Source organism: Orcinus orca, chromosome 6 (genome assembly GCF_937001465.1).
Source record: "Orcinus orca chromosome 6, mOrcOrc1.1, whole genome shotgun sequence".
Classification (NCBI taxonomy): domain Eukaryota; kingdom Metazoa; phylum Chordata; class Mammalia; order Artiodactyla; family Delphinidae; genus Orcinus; species Orcinus orca.
Genome location: NC_064564.1, coordinates 78,206,367 through 78,227,813, shown reverse-complemented (window position 1 = coordinate 78,227,813; position 21,447 = coordinate 78,206,367). Strand labels below are relative to the sequence as shown.

The 21,447-nt window shown below is 41.9% G+C and overlaps 1 protein-coding gene across 1 annotated transcript in view; it reads left to right on the top strand.

The window, feature by feature from the left end:
* The window catches only part of GNA14 (G protein subunit alpha 14), a 194,198-nt gene that overhangs the window by 143,474 nt on the left and 29,277 nt on the right, over positions 1 to 21,447 (top strand). The window lies entirely within an intron of this gene.

The window sequence follows — 21,447 nt, the reverse complement described above, 5'->3', positions numbered from 1 at the left end:
AAACGATAAAACAGAAGCAATATTGTAACAAATTCAATAAAGACTTTAAAAAAAGAAAGAAACCACTTTCTTTCTTCATCCATAAGAAACAGCTCATCATCTGTTCAAGTTTTATTATGAGATTACAGCAATTCAGTCACATCTTCAAGCTCCACTTCTAATTCTCACTCTCTTGCTATTTCTACCATATCTGCAGTTCCTACCTCTGTTGAAGTCTTGAACCCCTAAAAGTTATTCATAAGGGTTGGAATCAACTTCTTCCAAACTCCTGTTAGTGTTGGTATTTTGACCTGTTTCACGAATCACAAATGTTCTTAATGGCACCTAGAATGGTGAATCCTTTCCAGAAAGTTTTCAATTGACTTTGCGCAGATCCATCAGATGAATCACCATGGCATCTATAGCCTTACAGAATGTATTCCTTAAATAAGAAGACTTGAATGTTGAAATGATTCCTTGATCCATGGGCTGCAGTATGAATGTTGTGTTAGCAGGCATGAAAGCAACATTCGTCTCATTGTACATCTCCATCAAAGCTCTTGGGGACCAGGTACATCGTCAATGGGCAGTAATATTTTGAAAGGAGTCTCTTTTCCTGAACAGTAGGTCTGAACAGTGAGCTTGAAATATTCAGTAAACCATGCCATCCACAAATGTGCTCTCATCCAGGCTTTGTTCTGTTGATAGAGCACAGGCAGAGTAGATTGAGCATAATTCTTAAGGGCCCAAGGATTTTCAAAATGGTAAATGAACACTGGCTTCAGCTTAAAGTCACCAGATGTATTAGCCCCTAACAAGAGAGTCAGCCTGTCCTTTAAAGCAGAGGTCACCAACCCCCAGGCCATGGACTGGTACTGGTCCGTGGCCTGTTAGGAACCAGGCTGCACAGCAGGAGAAGAGAGGCGGGTGAGCAAGCGAAGCTTCATCTGTATTTACAGCCGCTCCCCATCGCTCGCATTACCGCCTGAGCTCCGCCTCCTGTCGGATCAGTGGCGGCATTAGGTTCTCATAAGAGCACAAACCCTGCTGTGAACTGCACATGCGAGGGATCTAGGTTGCCCGCTCCGTATGAGAATCTAATGCCTGATGATCTGAGGTGGAGCTGAGGCAGTGATGCTAGCGCTGGGGAGTGGCTGCAGATACAGATTATCATTAGCAGATGAGTTTGCACAGAGACCATAATAAATCAATTGCTTGCAGACTTATATCAAAACCCTATCAGTGAGTGGCAACTGAAGACAGGCTCAGGGATCCCACTGATTATGCATTATGGTGAGTTGTATAATTATTTCATTATATATTACAATGTAATAATAATAGAAATAAAGTGCACAAGAAATGTAATGTGCTTGAAGCATCCTGAAACCTTCCCCTCCCACTCCCCGGTCCATGGAAAAATTGTCTTCCATGACTGGTCCCTGGTGCCAAAAAGGTTGGGGACCGCTGCTTTAAAGCTTTGAAGCTTTGACTTCTCCTCTCTAGCTAAAAAGTCCTAGATGGCATCTTCTTCCAGTAGAAGTCTGTTTTGTCAACACTGAAAATCTGTTATTTAGTGTAGCCACCTTCGTGAATTATTTTAACTAGATCTTCTGGACAACTTTCTGTAGCTTCTATGTCAGCACATGCTGCTTCACCTTGTCCTTTCATGTTATGGAGGTGGCTTCTTTCCTTAAACCTCATGAACCAGCCTCTGCTAGCTTCAAACTGTTCTTCTGTAGCTTCCTCACCTCTCTCAGACTTCATAGAATTGAAGAGACTTAGGGATGGCCTCCTCTGGATTAGGCGTTGATTTAAGGGAATGTTGTGGTTGGTTTGCTCTTCCATCCAGACCACTCAAACTTTCTCCATATTTGCAATATGGCTGTTTTGCTTTCTTATCCATCATGTGTTCACTGGATAACACTTTTAATTTCCTTCAAGTACTTTTTCTTTCATTCACAATTTGGCTAAGTGTTTGGCGCAAGAGACCTAGCTGTTGGCCTGTCTCAGTTTTTTTTTTAATTTTTTTAATTTTTTTGCGGTACGCAGGCCTCTCACTGTTGTGGCCTCTCCCATTGCGGAGCGCAGGCTCAGCGGCCATGGCTCACGGGCCCAGCCGCTCCGGGCATGTGGGATCTTCCCGGACCGGGGCACGAACCCGTGTCCCCTGCATCGGCGGGCGGACTCTCAACCACTGCGCCACCAGGGAAGCCCCTGTCTCAGTTTTTGACCCGCCTTCCTCACTAAGCTTACTCATTTCTAGCATTTGATTTAAAGTGAGAGACGTGTGACTCTTCCTTTCACTTGGACACTTAGAGGCCATTGTAGGGTGATTAATTGGCCTAATTTCAATATTGTTATACCTCAGGGAGTAGAAAGGCCTGAGGAGAGGGAGAGAGATGGTGGAACAGCCGGTCAGTGGAGCAGTCAGAACACACACAACACGTGTCAATTAAGTTTGCTGTCTAATATGGGTGCAGTTCGTGGCACCCCGAAACAATTACAATAGTAACATCAAGTTGGATCACTGATCACAGATCAATATAACAAATATAATGATAATGAAAAAGTTTGAAATATTGCGAGAATTACTGAAATGTGACACAGAGACACAAAGTAAGCAAATGCTATTGGAAAAATGGCACCCGTGGACTTGCTTGACGCAGGATTGCCACATACCTTCAATTGATAAAAAATGCAATATCTGTGAAACATAGTAAAGCAAAACATAATAAAAGGAGGTATGCCTACACTGGAGTAGAGGAGTCATTCTGACCCATGCCTTAATTAATTAATTAAAACTAAATTGTCCATTTTATTAAAAAATTTTTTCTTTTATTGAAGTATCGTTGCTGTACAATATTATAGAAGTTACACATGTACAATATAGTGATTCATAATTTTTAAAGGTTATACTCTATTTATAGTTATTATAAAATATTGGCTAAATTCCCTGTGTTGTACAATATATCTTTGTAGCTTATTTTATAACTAATAGTTTGTCCCTCTTAATTCCTTACCCCTATATTGCCCCTTTTCCCTTCCCTCTCCCCACTGGTAACCACTAGTTTGTTCTCTATATCTGTGAGTCTGCTTCTTTTTTGTTATATTCACTAGTTTGTTGTATTTTTTAAGATTCCACATATAAGTGAGATCACACAGTATTTGTCTTCCTTTGTCTGACTTATTTCATTAGTATAATAATCTCTAGATCTGTGTTGCTGCAAATGGCATTATTTTGTTCTTTTTTACAGCTGAGTAGTATTCCATTGTATATGTGTACCACATCTTCTTTATCCATTCATCAGTTGATGGATACTTAGGTTGCTTCCATAACTTGGCTGTTGTAAATAGTGCTGCTATGAACATTGGGGTGCCCACACCTTGAAGTTAGATCTGAATAACTGAAAGGAGGAGGAATGTCCATAAATAACTAAGATATCTTCACCATTAAGCAGTCTAGTTATTGCTTCAAATGTCTTTCCCATGGTCCAGAATTCCAGATGTCTGTATGTTCTATCTCTTCTGGCTCCTCTTTCTAAACTACCATTTAAAAATTGTACACATTTATTGAGATATATTTCACATACTAAACAAATCAGCCTCTAAATTACACACTTTAGTGTATAATTAGATGTTTTTTCGAAAATTTTTGTCTCCCATAAAAGAAACCGTATACCCATTAAACAGTCACCAGCGCCCCCATTCCCCTCACCACTGTCCAGTCCTAGGCAACAACTAACATACTTTTTATCTCTATAGATTTGCCTATTTAGACATTTCATATAGATGGAATCATACAGTATGTGACCTTTGATGACTGGCTTCGTTCACTTAGCATAATGTTTTCAAGATTTATCCATGTTGAAGCATGTATCAGTACCTCATTCCTTTTTATTGTTGAATTAATAGTCTGTTGTATGGATATACCACATTTTGTTTATCCATTCATCAATTGATGGGTATTTGGGTTGTTTCCACTTTTTGGCTATTATGGAAAATGATGTAGTGAACGTTCATCAGCAGGTTTTTATGTGGACATATATCTTAGATTCTCTTGTGTATATATGTGGGAGTGAAATTGCTGGGTCATCGTGTAACTCTATATTTAACTAGGTGAGGAAATGTCAAGCTGTGTTTCAAAGTGGCTGCATGATTTTCCAATCCCACCGTCAATGTATAAGGGTTACTATTTCCCTACATTCTTGTCAACACTTGTTATTTTGTGTCTTTCTGAATGTAGCAATCCTAGTGGGTAGTAGACCTAGTGGATCTCTATGGTTTTGGTTTGTATTTATCTGAGAACTAATGATTTTGAGTATCTTTTCATGTGCTTATCAATTATTTGTATATCTTCTTTGCAGAAATGTCTATATAAATCCTTTGCTACTTTTTGAGTTGTTCATCATTTTATTACTGAATTGTTAAGGGTTCTTTATTCTAAATAGAAGTCTCTTATCAGATATATGATTTAAAAATATTTTGTCCCATTACGTGGGTTGTTTTTTCATTTTCTTGCTAGTGTCCTTTGAAGCACTAAAGTTTTACATTTTTATATAGTCCAATTTACCTCTTTTTTTCTTTTGTTGCTTTGCTTTTGGTGTCATATCTCAGAGCCCATTGAGATGTGACACCAAAAAGGTCAAAAAGATTTACTCCTGTGCTTTCTTCTAACTGTTTTAAAGTTTTAGCTCTTACATTTGGGTTGATGATCCATTTCGAGTTCATTTTTGTGTATTGGGTGAGATAAGGAAGGATCTAGCTTCATTCTCTTGCAGTGAATATCCAGTTGTCCCAACACAATTTGTCGAATAGCCTATGTATTCTTTTACGATTGAGTTGTCTTGGCAGCCTTGTAAAAAAAAAATTCATTGATCATAAATATAAGGATTTATTTCTAGACTCTCAATCTACTGCACTAATCTGGGTGTCTGTCCTTGTGCCAGTACCACACTGTCTTGATTACACTAGCTTTTTAGTAAGTTTTGAAATTGGGAACTGTAAGTCCTCCAACTTTATTCTTCTTTTTCAAGATTATTTTGGTTATTCTGGGTCTCTTCCACTTCCATATGAGCTTTAGGATTAGCTTGTCAATTTCTGCCCCCCAAAAAGGCAGTTGGGACTTTGGTAGGGATTGTATTGAATATGTAGATCAGTTTGGAGAGCACTGTCATCTTAAAAATATTAACTTCTCAGATCCATGAACATAAGATGTTTTTCCATTCATGTAGATCTTCAATTTCTTTCAACAATCTTTTGTAGCTTTAGGTGTACAAATATTGTACTTCTTTTATTACATTTATTCTTAAGTATTTGATTCCTTTTGATGCTATTGCAAATGGAATTATTTTTAAATTTCATTTTTGAAATGATTATTATTACTGTATAAAAATACAGTTGCTTTTTATATCCATCTTGTATCCTGCATCCTTCTGAACTTATTTATTAGTTCTAATAATTTTTTAGTATATTCCTTACAGTTTGCTACATGCACGATTATCTCATCTATAAATAATTTTACTTTCAATCTGGATTCCTTTTATTTCTTCTTATTGCCTAATTGTTTTGGCCAGAACCTCCAGTACCATGTTTCTTGCTGGAAATTAAGGGCCCAGAAATGTAGTCCTCCATCACTGTGATTGAGGTCGTGCCATGGAAGATTCATTAAACAGAGAGGGATTTTGTGAAACTGATAGCAACATGGTTCCACTTAACACACTTTCCCATGTTGATCAAAATATCTTTAAGCAGAAAAATACTGATATCTTGTCATCCGTGTTCCAAGTCATCAGTGGAAGCTCTAGTGAAAAGATTTGTAAGGGTGTTTTATCTATAAATAATTTGAGGGCTGGACAACAGTGCTGATGTTAAACCACATGGAGTGAGTTCATTTGGACAACCACTGCCAGATTCAGCACTTTGTCAAATGCCAGAAAAAGACAGATTCAACTGCTAGAGCATCACTGGTAATTATTTTGTTAGTGGGGTGATCACGTGGGGAAACAGAACTCCAAATAACCCAGAACACTACTTACTGTTGCAGTTGGCACACATGTTACCTTTCATGTATTTATTTATACCGTTGACCCTTGAACAACATGGGTTTGAACTGTGTTGGCCCACTTATAGGTGTATTTTTTTCAATAGTAAATTCTGTGGTACTACACAATCCATGGTTGGTTGAACCCACGGATGCCGAACTGCAGATCTGGAGGAACTGTGTATACAGAAGAACCGAAGAACCGTATACACGGACTATAAGTTACATGCTGATTTTCAACTCTGAGGAGGGTCAGTGCCCCTCACCCCTGCATTGTTCAACGGGGGGTCAACTGTACTTTTCATAATAATTTGCTGAGTGTGTACTTTCTCCTCCCAGTATGCTTGAGAACAGAGACCTTTTTCTGCCTTTACAAGTCCTTACACACCTGATGTGGTGTAATGTTCAGGCTGCATGGACAGTTCATCCTAACTCAGGAGTGACTTGACTTTAGTGATTGATTTGCCAGGCACAGGACCAGCCTTAACTGTTCTCCTATGCTCCCATCTTCCCTTCGAACATCTCCCCTTAAATGCATCTCTCACACCTCAAACAGTCTGTACCAAACTGACTCTCCACGGCCCCTTCTTAGACTGCTCTTCCTCTAAGATTTCCAACTTCTCACGATGATGCCGTTACACTTCTTGTCCTTTTTCCCCATCTCAGCATTTATCCTATTTCATTCTTAAAACTCATCTCAAATGCTACCTTCTCTTTGAAACGTTTCCTGATCTCTCCAGTTAGTATCAATCGCTTGTGCTTTCTGAACCCCTGTAGCACTTTTTTTTTTCAGTAAATAAAATAAATAAATTTATTTTTAAAAAAGCATGAATCACAGATACAGGGACAGATTGGTAGTTATCAGAGGGAAAGGTGGTTAGGCAAAAAAATCAATTGCTTATTGTGGTGATCGCTTTCTAGTGTATATACATATCCAAAACATTATGTACCTGAAACTAATGTAGTTATATACCAATTTTACTTTTTTATTTATTTTGAATTTTATTTATTTTTTATACAGCAGGTTCTTATTAGTTATCCATTTTATACATATTAGTGTATATATGTCAATCCCAGTCTCCCAATTCATCACACCACCAGCACCACCCGCCACTTCCCCCCTTGGTGTCCATACGTTTGTTCTCTACATCTGTGTCTCAATTTCTTCCCTGAAAACCGGATCATCTGTACCATTTTTCTAGGTTCCACATATATGCGTTAATATATGATATTTTTTTCTCTTTCTGACTTACTTCACTCTGTATGACAGTCTCTAGATCCAACCATGTCTCTACAGATAACCCAATTTCATTCCTGTTTATGGCTGAGTAATATTCCATGGTATATATGTACCACATCTTCTTTATCCATTCGTCTGCCGATGGGCATGTAGGTTGTTTCCATGCCCTGGCTATTGTAAATAGTGCTGCAACGAACATTGCGGTACATGTATCTTTTTGAATTATGGTTTCCTCTGGGTGTATGCCCAGTAGTGGGATTGCTGGGTCATATGGTAATTCGATTTTTAGTTTTTTAAGGAAACTCCATACTGTTCTCCATAGTGGCTGTACCAGTTTACATTCCCACCAACAGTACAAGAGGGTTCCCTTTTCGTCACACCCTCTCCAGCATTTGTTGTTTATAGATTTTCTGATGATGGCCATCCTAACTGGTGTGAGGTGATACCTCTTTGTAGTTTTGATTTCAGTTTCTCTAATAATTAGTGATGTCGAGCAGCTTTTCATGTACTTCTTGACCATCTGTATGTCTTCTTTGGAGAAATGTCTATTTAGGTCTTCTGCCCATTTTTTGATTGGGTTGTTTGTTTTTTTAATATTGAGCTGCATGAGCTGTTTATATATTTTGGACATTAGTCTTTTGTCCATTGATTCATTTGCAAATATTTTCCCCCATATGAGGGTTGTCTTTTCATCTTGTTTGTAGTTTCCTTTTCTGTGCAAAAGCTTGTAAGTTTCACAAGGTCCCATTAGTTTATTTCTGTTTTTATTTCCATTACTCTAGGACATGGATCAAAAAAGATCTTGCTGTGATTTATGTCAAAGAGTGTTCTTCCTATATTTTCCTTTAAGAGTTTTATTTATAGTGTCCAGTCTTACATTTAGGTCTCTAAGCCATTTTGAGTTTATTTTTGTGTATGGTGTTAGCGAGTGTTCTAATTTCATTCTTTTACATGTAGTTGTCCAGTTTTCCCAGCACCACTTATTAAAGAGACTGTCTTTTCTCCATTGTATATCCTTGCTTCCTTTGTCATAGATTAGTTGACCATAGGTGCATGGATTTATCTCTGGGCTTTCTATCCTGTTCCATTGATCTATATTTCTGTTTTTGTGCCAGTACCATATTGTCTTGATTACTGTAGCTTTGTAGTACAGTCTGAAGTCAGGGAGTCTGATTCCTCCAGCTCCGTTTTTTTTCCCTCAAGACTGCTTTGGCTATTTGAGGTCTTTTCTGTCTCCATACAAATTTTAAGATTTTTTGTTCTAGTTCTGTAAAAAATGCCATTGGTAATTTGATAGGGATTGCACTGAATCTGTAGATTGCTTTGGGTAGTATAGTCATTTTCACAATATTGATTCTTCCAATCCAAGAACATGGTATATCTCTCCTTCTGTTTGTATCATCTTTAATTTCTTTCTTCAGTGTCTTATACTTTTCTGCATACAGGTCTTTTTTCTCCCTAGGTAGCTTTATTCCTAGGTATTTTATTCTTTTTGTTGCAAAGGTAAATGAGAGTGTTTCCTTAATTTCTCTTTCAGATTTTTCATCATTAGTGTATAGGAATGCAAGAGATTTCTGTGCATTAATTTTGTATCCTGCAACTTTACCAAATTCATTGATTAGCTCTCGTAGTTTTCTGGTGGCATCTTTAGGATTCTCTATATATAGTATCATGTCATCTGCAAACAGTGACAGTTTTACTTCTTCTTTTCCAGTTTGTATTCATTTTATTTCTTTTTCTTCTCTGATTGCCATGGCTAGGGCTTCCAAAACTATGTTGAATAAGAGTGGTGAGAGTGGACATCCTTGTCTTGTTCCTGATCTTAGAGGAAATGCTTTCAGTTTTTCACCATTGAGAATGATGTTTGCTGTGGGATTGTCATATATGCCCTTTATTATGTTGAGGTAGGTTCCCTCTATGCCCACTTTCTGGAGAGTTTTTATCATAAATGGGTGTTGAATTTTGTCAGAAGCTTTTTCTGTATCTATCGAGATGATCATATGGTTTTTCTTCTTCAGTTTTTTAATATGGTGTATCACATTGATTGATATGCATATATTGAAGAATCTTGCATCCCTGGGATAAATCCCACTTGATCATGGGGTATGAACCTTTCAATGTGCTCTTGGATTCTTTTTGCTAGTATTTTGTTGAGGATTTTTGCTTCTATATTCATCAGTGATATTGGTCTGTAATTATCTTTCTTTATTTTATTTTATTTTATTTTTTTTTGCGGTACGCGGGCCTCTCTCTGCCGTGGCCTCTATGTTGCGGAGCACAGGCTCCAGACGCGCAGGCTCAGCAGCCATGGCTCACGGGCCCAGCCACTCCACGGCATGTGGGATCTTCCCGGACCGGGGCACGATCCCACGTCCCCTGTATCGGCAGGCGGACTCTCAACCACTGCGCCACCAGGGAAGCCCCTGTAATTTTCTTTTTTTGTAGTATCTTTGTCTGGTTTTGGTATCAGGGTGATGGTGGCCTCATAGAATGAGATTGGGAGTGTTCCTTTCTCTGAAATTTTTTGAAAGAGTTTGAGAAGGATGGGTGTTAGCTCTTCTCTAAATGTTTGATAGAATTCACCTGTGAAGCCATCTGGTCCTGGACTTTTATTTGTTGGAAGATTTTTAATCACAGCTTCAATTTCATTAGTTGTGATTGGTCTGTTCATGTTTTCTATTTCTTGCTGGCTCAGTCTTGGAAGTTTATACCTTTCTAAGAATTTGTCCATTTCTTCCAGGTTGTCCATTTTTTTGGCATAGAGTTGCTTGTAGTAGTCTCTTATGATGCTTTGTATTTCTGCGATGTCTGTTGTAACTTCTCCTTTTTCATTTCTAATTTTATTGATTTGAGTCCTCTCCCTCTTTTTCTTGATGAGTCTGGCTAATGGTTTGTCAGTTTTGTTTATCTTCTCAAAGAACCAGCTTTTAGTTTTATTGATCTTTGCTATTGTTTTCTTTGTTTCTATTTCATTTATTTCTGCTCTGATCTTTATGATTTCTTTCCTTCTACTAACTTTGGGTTTTGTTTGGTCTTCTTTCTCTAGTTGCTTTAGGTGTAAGGTTAGATTGTTTATTTGAGATGTTTGTTGTTTCTTGAGGTAGGATTGTATTGCTATAAACTCACCTCTTATAACTGCTTTTGCTGCATCCCATAGGTTTTGGATTGTTGTGTTTTCATTGTCATTTGTCTCTAGGTATTTTTTGATTTCCTCTTTGATTTCTTCAGTGATCTCTTGGTTATTTAATAATGTATTGTTTAGCCTCCATGTGTTTGTGCTTTTTAAGTTTCTTTCCCTGTAATTCATTTCTAATCTCATAGCGTTGTGGTCAGAAAAAATGCTTGATATGATTTCAATTTTCTTAAATTTACTGAGGCTTGATTTGTGACCGAAGATGTGATGTATCCTGGAGAATGTTCCGTGCGCACTTGAGAAGAAAGTATAATCTGCTGTTTTTGGATGGAATGTCCTATAAATATCAATTAAATCTGTCTGGTCTGTTGTGTCATTTAAAGCTTCTGTTTCCTTATTAATTTTCTGTTTGGATGACCTGTCCATTGGTGTAAGTGAGGTGTTAAACTCCCCCACTATTATTGTGTTACTGTCAATTTCCTCTTTTAGAGCTGTTAGCAGTTGCCTTATGTATTGAGGTGCTCCTATGTTGGGTGCATATATATTTATAATTGTTATATCTTCTTCTTGGATTGATCCCTTGATCATTATATAATGTCCTTCCTTGTCTCTTGTAACATTTTTATTTTAAAGTCTGTTTTATCCGATATGAGTATTGCTACTCCAGCTTTCTTTTGATTTCCATTTGCATGGAATATCTTTTTCCATCCCCTCACTTTCAGTCTCTATGTGTCCCTAGGTCTGAAGTGGGTCTCTTGTAGACAGCATATATATGGGTCTTGTTTTTGTATCCATTCAGCGAGCCTGTGTCTTTTGGTTGGAGCATTTAATCCATTCACGTTTAAGGTAATTATCAACATGTATGTTCCTATTACCATTTTCTTAATTGTTTTGGGTTTGTTTTTTAGGTCCTCTTCTTCTCTTTTGTTTCCCATTTAGAGAAGTTCCTTTAGCATTTGTTGTAGAGCTGGTTTGGTGGTGCTGAATTCTCTTAGCTTTTGCTTGTCTGTAAAGCTTTTGATTTCTCCATTGAATCTGAATGAGATCCTTGCTGGGTAGAGTAATCTTGGTTGTAGTTTCTTCCCTTTCATCACTTTAAATATGTCATGCCACTCCCTTCTAGCTTGTAGAGTTTCTGCTGAGAAATCATCTGTTAACCTTATGGGAGTTCCCTTGTATGTTATTTTTCGTTTTTCCCTTGCTGCTTTCAATAATTTTTCTTTGTCTTTAATTTTTGCCAATTTGATTACTATGTGTCTCGGCATGTTTCTCCTTGGGTTTATCCTGTCTGGGACTCTGCAATTCCCGGACTTGGGTGGCTATTTCCTTTCCCATGTCAGGGAAGTTTTCAACTATAATCTCTTCAAATATTTTCTCAGGTCCTTTCTCTCTCTCTTCTCCTTCTGGGACCCCTATAATGCAAATGTTGTTGCATTTAATGTTGTCCCAGAGGTCTCTTAGGCTGCCTTCATTTCTTTGCATTCTTTTTTCTTTATTCTGTTCTGCAGCAGTGAATTCCACCATTCTGTCTTCCAGGTCACTTATCTGTTCTTCTGCCTCAGTTATTCTGCTATTGATTCCTTCTAGGGTATTTTTCATTTCAATTATTGTATTTGTCTCTGTTTCTTTGTTCTTTAATTCTTCTAGGTCTTTGTTAAACATTTCTTGCATCTTCTTGATCTTTGCCTCCATTCTTTTTCTGAGGTCCTGGATCATCTTCCCTATCATTATTCTGAATTCTTTTTCTGGAAGGTTGCCTGTCTCCACTTCATTTAGTTGTTTTTCTGGGGTTTTATCTTGTGTCTTCATCTGGTACATAGCTCTCTGCCTTTTCATCTTGTTTATCTTTCTGTGCATGTGGTTTTTGTTCCACAGGCTGCAGGATTGAGGTTCTTCGTGCTTCTGCTGTCTGCCCTCTGGTGGATGAGGCTATCTAAGAGGCTTGTGCAAGTTTCCTGATGGGAGGGACTGGTGGTGGGTAGAGCTGGGTGTTGTTCTGGTGGGCAGAGCTCTGTAAAACTTTAATCCACTTGTCTGCTGGGTTGGGGCTGGGTTCCCTCCCTGTTGGTTGTTTTGCCTGAGGCGACCCAACACTGGAGCCTACCCGAGCTCTTTGGTGGGGATAATGGCAGACTCTGGGAGGGCTCACGCCAAGGAGTACTTCCCAGAACTTCTTCTGCCAGTGTCCTTGTCCTCACGGTGAGACACAGCCACACCCCGCCTCTGCAGGAGACCCTCCAACACTAGCAGGTAGGTCTGGTTCAGTCTCCTATGGGGTCACTGCTCCTTCCCCTGGGTCCCGATGAGCACACTACTTTGTGTGTGCCCTCCAAGAGTAGAGTCTCTGTTTCCCTTAGTCCTCTCAAAGTCCTGCAGTCAAATCCCCCTAGCTTTGAAAGTCTGATTCTCTAGGAATTCCTCCTCCCATTGCCAGCCGCCCAGGTTGGGAAGCCTGATGTGGGGCTCAGAACCTTCACTCCAGTGGGTGGACTTCTGAGGTATAAGTGTTCTCCAGTTTGTGAGTCACCCACCCAGCGGTTATGGGATTTGATTTTACTGTGATTGCATCCCTCCTACCATCTCATTGTGGCTTCTTCTTTGTCTTTGGATGTGGGGTATCTTATTTGGTGAGTTCCAGTGTCTTCCTGTTGATGATTCTTCAGCAGTTAGCTGTGATTCTAGTCCTCTTGCAAGAGGGAGTGAGAGCACGTCCTTCTACTCCGCCATCTTGAACCAATCTCCCCTGTAGCACTTTAGCTGTAGCTTTCTTAGGCATTTGCCACTTTCTGTGTTAATAGTTAGTTATATTTGTAGATGTGTAAATAACTTAATCTCCTATAAGCTCTTTGTATGGAAATGGCTGTTGACTGAATCCATGGCAGAGTATTCTATAGCCAACATGGTTGACATGGCCGTTTGATGGGCCCAGACCCTGATCACTTCTCACACGTGTTTTATAGTCACCTGTATTTATCTCCCAGCCTCCTGCTTCTCTTTCCAGTTTATTCTCATTGAAGATACTATCCAAAGTTACCTGACCAGGCACGCCCCTTCCTAGTATGATTAAGTGCCACCAGGTCCTCAGGACTTAATCCAGGCTCCTTACCCATACCAGCCCCCATCTCCCTGTCCCCCACCACCTCCCACCCCATACACACACACGCACACACACAGGCTCACTGTACATCCTGAAGGTGCCATGCCCATTCTGTACCCCTGAGCATTCTCCACTCCCCAGAGTGTCTGGATGCCTTGGGGACTCCTTGCTGTCTTCCAAAATATAAATATTTCTTCTTGAAGCCCACTCCATACTCTTACTTTACTCTGCCGTCACTTATAAGCCCCAATAAACCTGCTTCCTCTGCTTGGCTTGCATATCCCCTGAACATACTGGGGTCCGCTGAACATAGTTTTGCGTTTTTTTTACACAGTTACGTGGACATATCTGTCTCCCCGCAAAGGCTGTGAACTCCCTGACGAGCAGAGACTTTCTTTTTATATTTATATCATCAGCATCTAGTCATCTGACAGGTATTCAGTAAATGTTTGAATGCATGAAAACAAGATTCAGGAATGCCTTTGAATTCTGTAGAGGAAGCTGATGAGTGAAGCACAACTAATCAAGCCAGGACTGTCTCTTTATAGCCTCCTGCAAAAGAAAAATTGTCCAAACCAAGTCTGCAGCAGAACTTTCTGCAGGATGTAATTCTCAACCTCCTCTGGGAAGTAATTCACACTTCTGATTAAATGCTTGAGCAATTCTCTGATACTCCTAAATGATTGAGCACTTCTGGGAAGTTAGTGTTGTCCACCCAACTGACTGACTAACCTAATAATCTTTGACCGGACTTTTTTTTTTCTCGTTTTCAGTCTTTCCTTGCAGAGTGCTTGAAAGAAAACTTTGACACATGCTTGTAAACAATTTGTCTGGAAAGTTTTTGGTTTTTTAAAAACACCATTCATCTTAAGACTGTTTTTGGGCCCTCCCACTTTCACAAAAACTTATATGTGAATGCAGTATCTTGTTCGTTCTCTCTCCACTCCATCTTCCCTTCCCAGCCCTCCTGGGCCCTAGAAGAAGGCACATACTGAGTCTGGGAGGATGGATGGTGGTACCATGTGAAGGAAGGGTGGGAACAGATGGTTTGCAGGAGGGTGGGAGTCTCATGCAATTACACACAACAAGAGAGGAAAGGGAAGGTAGTGTATCCTCGGAGGAGGGCAGACCAACAGATTAGCAGGGCACAGCCCTTGTGGACTGGCTAAGGAGCTTGGATTTCATACACGTGCCGAGGGATGAAATTGACCTTAACCAGAATCTTCTGAATTCAGAAAAATATATACTGCGTGTGATTGGAGTTTTAAGAAGAATAGCCTTTCTAGCAGGATAGGCTAGGGTGTGCTGAGAAGGAAACAATCCCCAAACCTCAGCTTAGAACATCCAAGATTTATTTCTTATTTATTTATTTATTTATTTATTTTGCGGTACGCGGGCCTCTCACTGTTGTGGCCTCTCCCGTTGCGGAGCACAGGCTCTGGACACGCAGGCTCAGTGGCCATGGCTCACGGGCCTAGCCGCTCCGCGGCATATGGGATCTTCCCGGACCGGGGCACGAACCCGTGTCCCCTGCATCGGCAGGCAGACTGTCAACCACTGCGCCACCAGGGAAGCCCCAACATTTATTTCTTGCTCACATCACATGTCCAAGCAGAGGAGTGAAGGCTCTGCTTCATACCATCATTACTCAGGATCCAGGATAACAGAGGTTTCCCCATCTTATGATGCCTTTGCTCCAAGGTTTGTTGCAACAGAAGAGAGAAGATAGAGAAACATAGAGCAACAATTAAGCCATTAATTCTAAGCTAACAATTCTTCTTGGAAGTGACAAACGTCTCACATGTCATTGGGCAAAGAGGATTGCGGAGTCACACCCAACTTCAAGGAGGGCAGGAAAAGATAATCTTTCCATATTCCTGGAAAGAGAGAAGTGCCTGAAATATTTCTGAAGACTGGGAATGTCTACCCCACAGAGCTAACATGGTACAAAGACAGAAGAGCCACTTCAGACCTTGGAGGATGTTCTAGATGGTGGTGGAAAAGAGAACTCAATTGACCTCTGCATGTCTGACTATAAGAGGATTTTAGGCCTTCAGCATGGTGGTGTGAGGAGCTTGGTAGACCCTTTCTCCAGTGAAACCATTTAACTGGTGAAAATTGTAACAACCATTTAAAGTCTGTGGAAATTGTCCTAAAAGCATACAGCAAATAGAAGCATTTATTCAAGAAAATCTCTGTCTTAGTAAAAACATTGAGAGTTGGTAGCATTTGAGCCGTGGCCTGTTCTCATGTCCCTTCCCCTTGCTCCGTGTGATGAAAGCTTTATCCCAGGGTGTGTCTGAGAAGATGCAAGACACAGCTCCTGGTCTCCCCACCAAGCTCCTAGAGCCCAGGGCTATGGTTGTGCTCCAGGAGGGGCAGGCTGCCAGTGTGTCTCATCCTCTGCAGCCCTGTGTGTGGAGTTGCCATCTCTGGCAAGTATGGTTGAGAGAGAGGTCTGGGCTCCCTTTCCTCACTCTTACTCATGGGGCATGGGCTCTGTCGCAGGTGTGACAAACTGAAGATACTGGGACCTCAGTTGCCCCCTCCCAGGCCTGCTTGTAGGGTGGAGGTTCCATGTCAGGAGGGCTAAGAAGAGAAGACCAAGGATTATCAGTTCCCAACTAGAGCAGAGGTTTTACTCCAGGAGAAGTGAGCCACTGTCCTCACCCCCAGCTCTGGCACAGGATTCTATCCAGCAAAGCTGTCATTCAGAAATGAAGGCAACCCTCAACATTATTGGTGGGAATTTAAAAATTGGGGCAGCTGCTTTGGAAGACAGTTTGACAGTTCCTCAGAAGGTTAAACATAGAGTTACCCACAATTCCACTCCTAGGTCTATATCCGAGAGAAGTGAAGACACAGGTCCACACAAAAACATGTTCATGAATGCTCATAGCAGCATTATTAATAAACAGCCAGAAAGTCTAAAAAGCTCAAATGTCCATGAAATGATAGATAAATGTGATGTATTCATACAATGGAATATTGTTAGGCAATAAAAAGAGATGAAATGCTGATACATGCTACAACATGGATGAACCTTGAAAACATTATGCTAAGTAAAAGAAGCAGTTGCAAAGACCACATGCTGTATGGTTACATTGTGTAAGATTTCCAGAACAGGCAAATCCATGGAGACAGTACATTGCTGATTGCCTAGAGCTGGGAAAGTCTGGAGGGAATGGGGAGTGAGTGTGTATTAGTTTCCTAGGGCTGCTGTAACGACAACAACAGAAGAAACACCCACACACTGGATGAGAGAGCACAAAAAGAATTTATTCTCTTGCAGTTTTGGAGATTAAGTCCAAAATCAAGGTGTTGGTAGGGCCAGGCTTTCTCTACACACTCTAGGAGAGGATCCTTTTTCGTCTCTTCCTGCTTCTGGTGGCCCCAGGCATTCCTTCACATGTGGCAGCATAACTCCAATTTCTGTCTCCATGTCTGTGTCTGGCTTCCAGTGGCATTCTCTTCTCTGTGTATGTCAGTGTCCAAATTTCCCTCTTCTTATAAGGATACTAGTCATATGTATTAGGGCCCACCCTAATGACCTCATCTTAACTTGATTACATCTGCAGAGATCATATAACCAAATAATGTCACATTTGCAAGTTACCAGGGGTTAATACTTCAACATATCTTTGGGGACTTCTTTTTCGGGGGTGATAAAAATGTTCTAAAATTGATTACGAGGATGGTTGCACAGCTTCTTGACTATTCAAAAAAACCATCGAATTGCCCATTTTCAGTGGGTGAATTATACGTCGTGTGGATAATTTATTTTTTTAAATAAATTTATTTATTTATTTTTGGCTGCGTTGGGTCTTCGTTGCTGCACATGGGTTTTCTGTAGTTGCGGCGAGCAGGGGCTATTTTCTTGCGTTGCGTGGGCTTCTCGTTGCGGTGGCTTCTCTTGTTGTGGAGCACAGGCTCTAGGCACATGGGCTTCAGTAGTTGTGGCACGTGGGCTCAGTAGTTGTGGCACGTGGGCTCTAGAGCGCAGGCTCAGTAGTTGTGGTGCATGGGCTTAGTTGCTCTGCAACATGTGGGATCTTCCCGGACCAGGGCTCGAACCTTTGTTGCCTGCATTGGCAGGCGGATTCTTAACCACTGTGCCACCAGGGAAGTCCACGGCATGTGAATTATATATTTAAAGTTGGTTTAAAAAAATGAAAGAAATAAAGACATCCCCAGATTTAAAAAGAAAACGACAACAAAAACAGAATCCATGGCTAGCAGGCCTTCCTTTAAAGGATGTTCTTTCAGGCAGAAAGGTGGGGACACCAGACAGTAATTCAAATCCACAGAAAAAAACAGAGTTCCAGTGAAGGTAGTTGTATAGGTAATGATGAAAGACAATATAATTATATATGTTTTCTTTCTTCTCGTTGCTGATATAAAAAGCAGTTGTATAAAAGAGAGGAATCCACACATTCATTTTTACCCACATGAAGCCAGAACGACTCCAGCATTTCTTCTGAATTGTAGCCATTCCCTTAGACTGGTTCTGTCCGGCTTCCACGGTACTTCCCTGATGCTGAAATTTCCTGGCTCGTTCAGGGCTCATGGAGTATTGACCTGTTGAATTTGGCATTATTCTACCACTACCCCTCCTGAAATGGAAACCAAATAATCATTTTTGAGACATTTCAAGTTTCTTTTGTTATTGGTTAAGAAACTACATATGTTCTTTGCTAAAGGAAATAAAAAACTTATCTAAAAGCTAATCACACTTTCTAAATGACAGAACTATTTGGCTGGAGTTAAAAACTAAAGGTTAAGGATAAAGGTCCATTTTCTCAGGTTTAATCCCTTGGCCATGGTCCTGCCCTGTGCCACACAGAGAGATTTCCTAAAGCAAAGGTCAGCTTCTGTCTTAGAAGTGACCGGTCTGCATGTAATGCAGGCTGTTTTTCTTTTTAAAATGACATCAATGGATTCCAAACCATTTTCATTAGCAATCCTGGGTCTCGGGCATCTGAAGTGGAGAATTATTGGCTTTGCCCAAATTGTGGCAGCTGTTTTGGGTGCTCTGTTGCTGTGTCTGATTACGGTGAGGATTCAGAGTATCTTTTCTCATCCAGAGGACAAATGAGTCTCCGCATTGGTGTGAGAGTTTTATGATTCCTGTGTTCTACTGCCATTTGCTCTAAAATCTAAAGGAGAGCCAATACAACTCAGTGTTCTGAAATGGCATGTCTTGTATTAGCAGCAAAGGATCAAGAGCTTAGTTTTTCAAACCCTACTCTCTTACCCTGTGCTTCCAACTCCGAGCTCTTTAATGTCCTTGAGTTGTTGCCACCAGGGGGCAGTGGACTGGGGGTGAGGCAGAAGTCACATTTGAGTTCCCTCAGGAGGGAACTCAAGTGGGTCCTCCCCCATGAGAGGAGCCGTCTCCTGGAGAGGCCATGGGAGGCCCAAGGCAGCAGATCTGGGGAAGGAACTTGGCGTTTGGGGATCTGTGGATCCCAGTGGAAGTTTGAAGCTGCCCATGCAGCTCCCTGAACCCTAAAATGCTGAGAGGGGCTGCAGAAAGGGTGAGCCAAGTCTTGCCTGACCAAAGTTAGGGACCTCTAGAGAGATTGCATCCAGCTCTTTCAAGAGGGAGCTGACGGCAAGAGCCACAGGGCCTTTCACTGCAGGAGAACCCCGCCACTACCAGCAGGCCAGTCACCAGAGCCGGGTGTGGGGGGCTTGCGGGGAAAAAGAACTGCCCGCCTGGTCATCCTGGCTGAGCCAAGGCCCAGGGAAAGAGAGCCAGCATTCGGAAATCAAGGAGTTGGCAGGCTTGACTCCTGGCACCTCTGAGGGAGAACCTGTTCCATGCCTCCTCCTAGCTTCCTGCAATCCAGCTGTTCCATGGCTTGCAGATGCATCAGGCCAATCCTGCCTCTTCTTCCCTATGTCTCAGTGTGTCCTTTCCTGCCTCTTACAAGGTCCTCTCATTGGATTCAGAGCCCACACTAAGCCAGTATCATCTTGAGTCTTAATTACATCTGCAAAGGTACTGTTTCCAAATAAGGTCGCATTCTGAGGTGGACATAAATTTGATGGAGATACTATTCAACTCACTAGAGTTGGGAAGAGCTTTCTGACAGGTTTGTAGGGTAGGGAACCGTGGGAGGGAAGCCAAAGCAGAGAAGAAAATGAGCTTGTTCAGGAGGGATGTCAGGAGCAGTCCTGGCCCAGAGACGTGGGTGCTACAGAGCGCTCCCCACGTGCCTCGTGGGTGGCCTCCCAGGACCACAGATAGCTTGGTGGGCAGGTCTCCTTGGCTCCGGCCACTGTGAAGTAGGGGGATGGGGCAGAGCATGGAAATGCCTGGCAGAGGGCAGCTGTGAGATGCCAGGAGGATAAAAAGGCACTTTGTGGGCCCCATGGGTTGTGAGAAAGCTTTGTACCTGTAAGTCGGGGGAGTTTGGGGTTGAATAAGGACACATTATTATGCTTGGCGACCGAGAAGCTGATTTGACATTTGGAAAAAAAAAACAAATGAAAATTGTTGAGGGATCAGGCATTGCTAATATCTCATAAAGAGCAGGAGAAATCATGGCCCAGCCTCCCCTGCAAGTCGGATTGATGGGGGAGAGCTCAGGAGAGAGTTTGCGGGTAGAACCTTGGAGATGGAGGGCTGAGAGCGGTGAGGGTTCCTCAGTGGGGAGAGACCACCGGGAGACACACCGTGGAAGCAGGAAAGGCGGGGGGCTTGTGCGCAGGTGCAGGAAAGAGCCTGTGGAGGCAAATAGGAGAGGCCAGGTGTCACTTGGGCTGAATTCTGCAGGCGGGAGGGCGCCCCGGGCACAGCAGCCTTGTGCTGAGCTGTAGGCCATCCTGTAGTAAGACCCCTCTCTTCCTTACTTTCTGTTTTCTGAAATTGTGGTGAAATATACATAGCGTGAAATTGACCACTATAACCACCTCTAAGTGCGCAGTTCAGGGGCATTAAGTACATTGTTGAGCATGTTTCTTATCATGTGCGAGGGGCGGAGGGTGATAGTGTGGGGCAGCGGGGGCTGCAGGATGTCGGTGACAGAAAGAGTCCCATGAGGAGGTGGCCTGGCGATTTGGGGTGAGGGGGTGAAAAAGGGGATCCACCCAGCTTGTTGTACAGATAAGTGGCTTTCTGGAACATGGGGAAGTAGGGCAGAGACCCCATTTAGAAGCAAATGGGCACTTACTGCTGCTTTCTCCCCTCGAGGAGGTAGCCTTGCTAATGCCAACTTTGCTTCAAAAGCCAGGGAAAAGCCCCCAAATCGATAAGCAGTCCCAGATACAGAAGCGCCCAGATTTCTTTAGTGTCTTTACTACAGTGAAATATTGGGTTGGCCAAAAAGTTCGTTCGTTTTTTCCTGTAAGATGTTATGGAAAAACCCAAACGAACTTTTTGGCCAACCCAATATTACAGTAAATTGAGACGGTACTTTAGCACAAGTTCTTCTCAAATATGGGCATACTTAGACTAAAAGAGTATTTGTGGTGTATCTGAAAATCACACCTCACTAGCTGTCCCCTGTTTTCATTTGATAATCATACTCTGATGCAACTTTGATACCTGGGCTAATTAAATCCTGAACTTAGGTGAACCGTATGTAGTCGCGGTGGGGTCTCTTTCGACCAGCCCATGACCCATCGGAAACACTGCAGGCTCGTGCACACGTGGTCAGCCCATCCCTAGCCCCCGACTCTGCTCTGTCACAAGTGCCACCAAGACAAAGCACCCACGGCTCCCAAACACCCCTCAGGCCACATGGAGCTCCTGGGAGACCCCTCTGCCCCCTTCAAAGCTGTCTACTTGGATCTGGTGTCACCTACAGCAAGTGGGTGGTGGTTGCTAGAGGACAATATGGGCCAGCCTGGTGCCCCCCCCCCCCACCAGAGGCAGTCACTCCAACCCCACAGTCCTTTCTAGAGAGAGGCCAGGGCATACACTCTGAAGATTGCAGGGTTGGGGTGCTAGA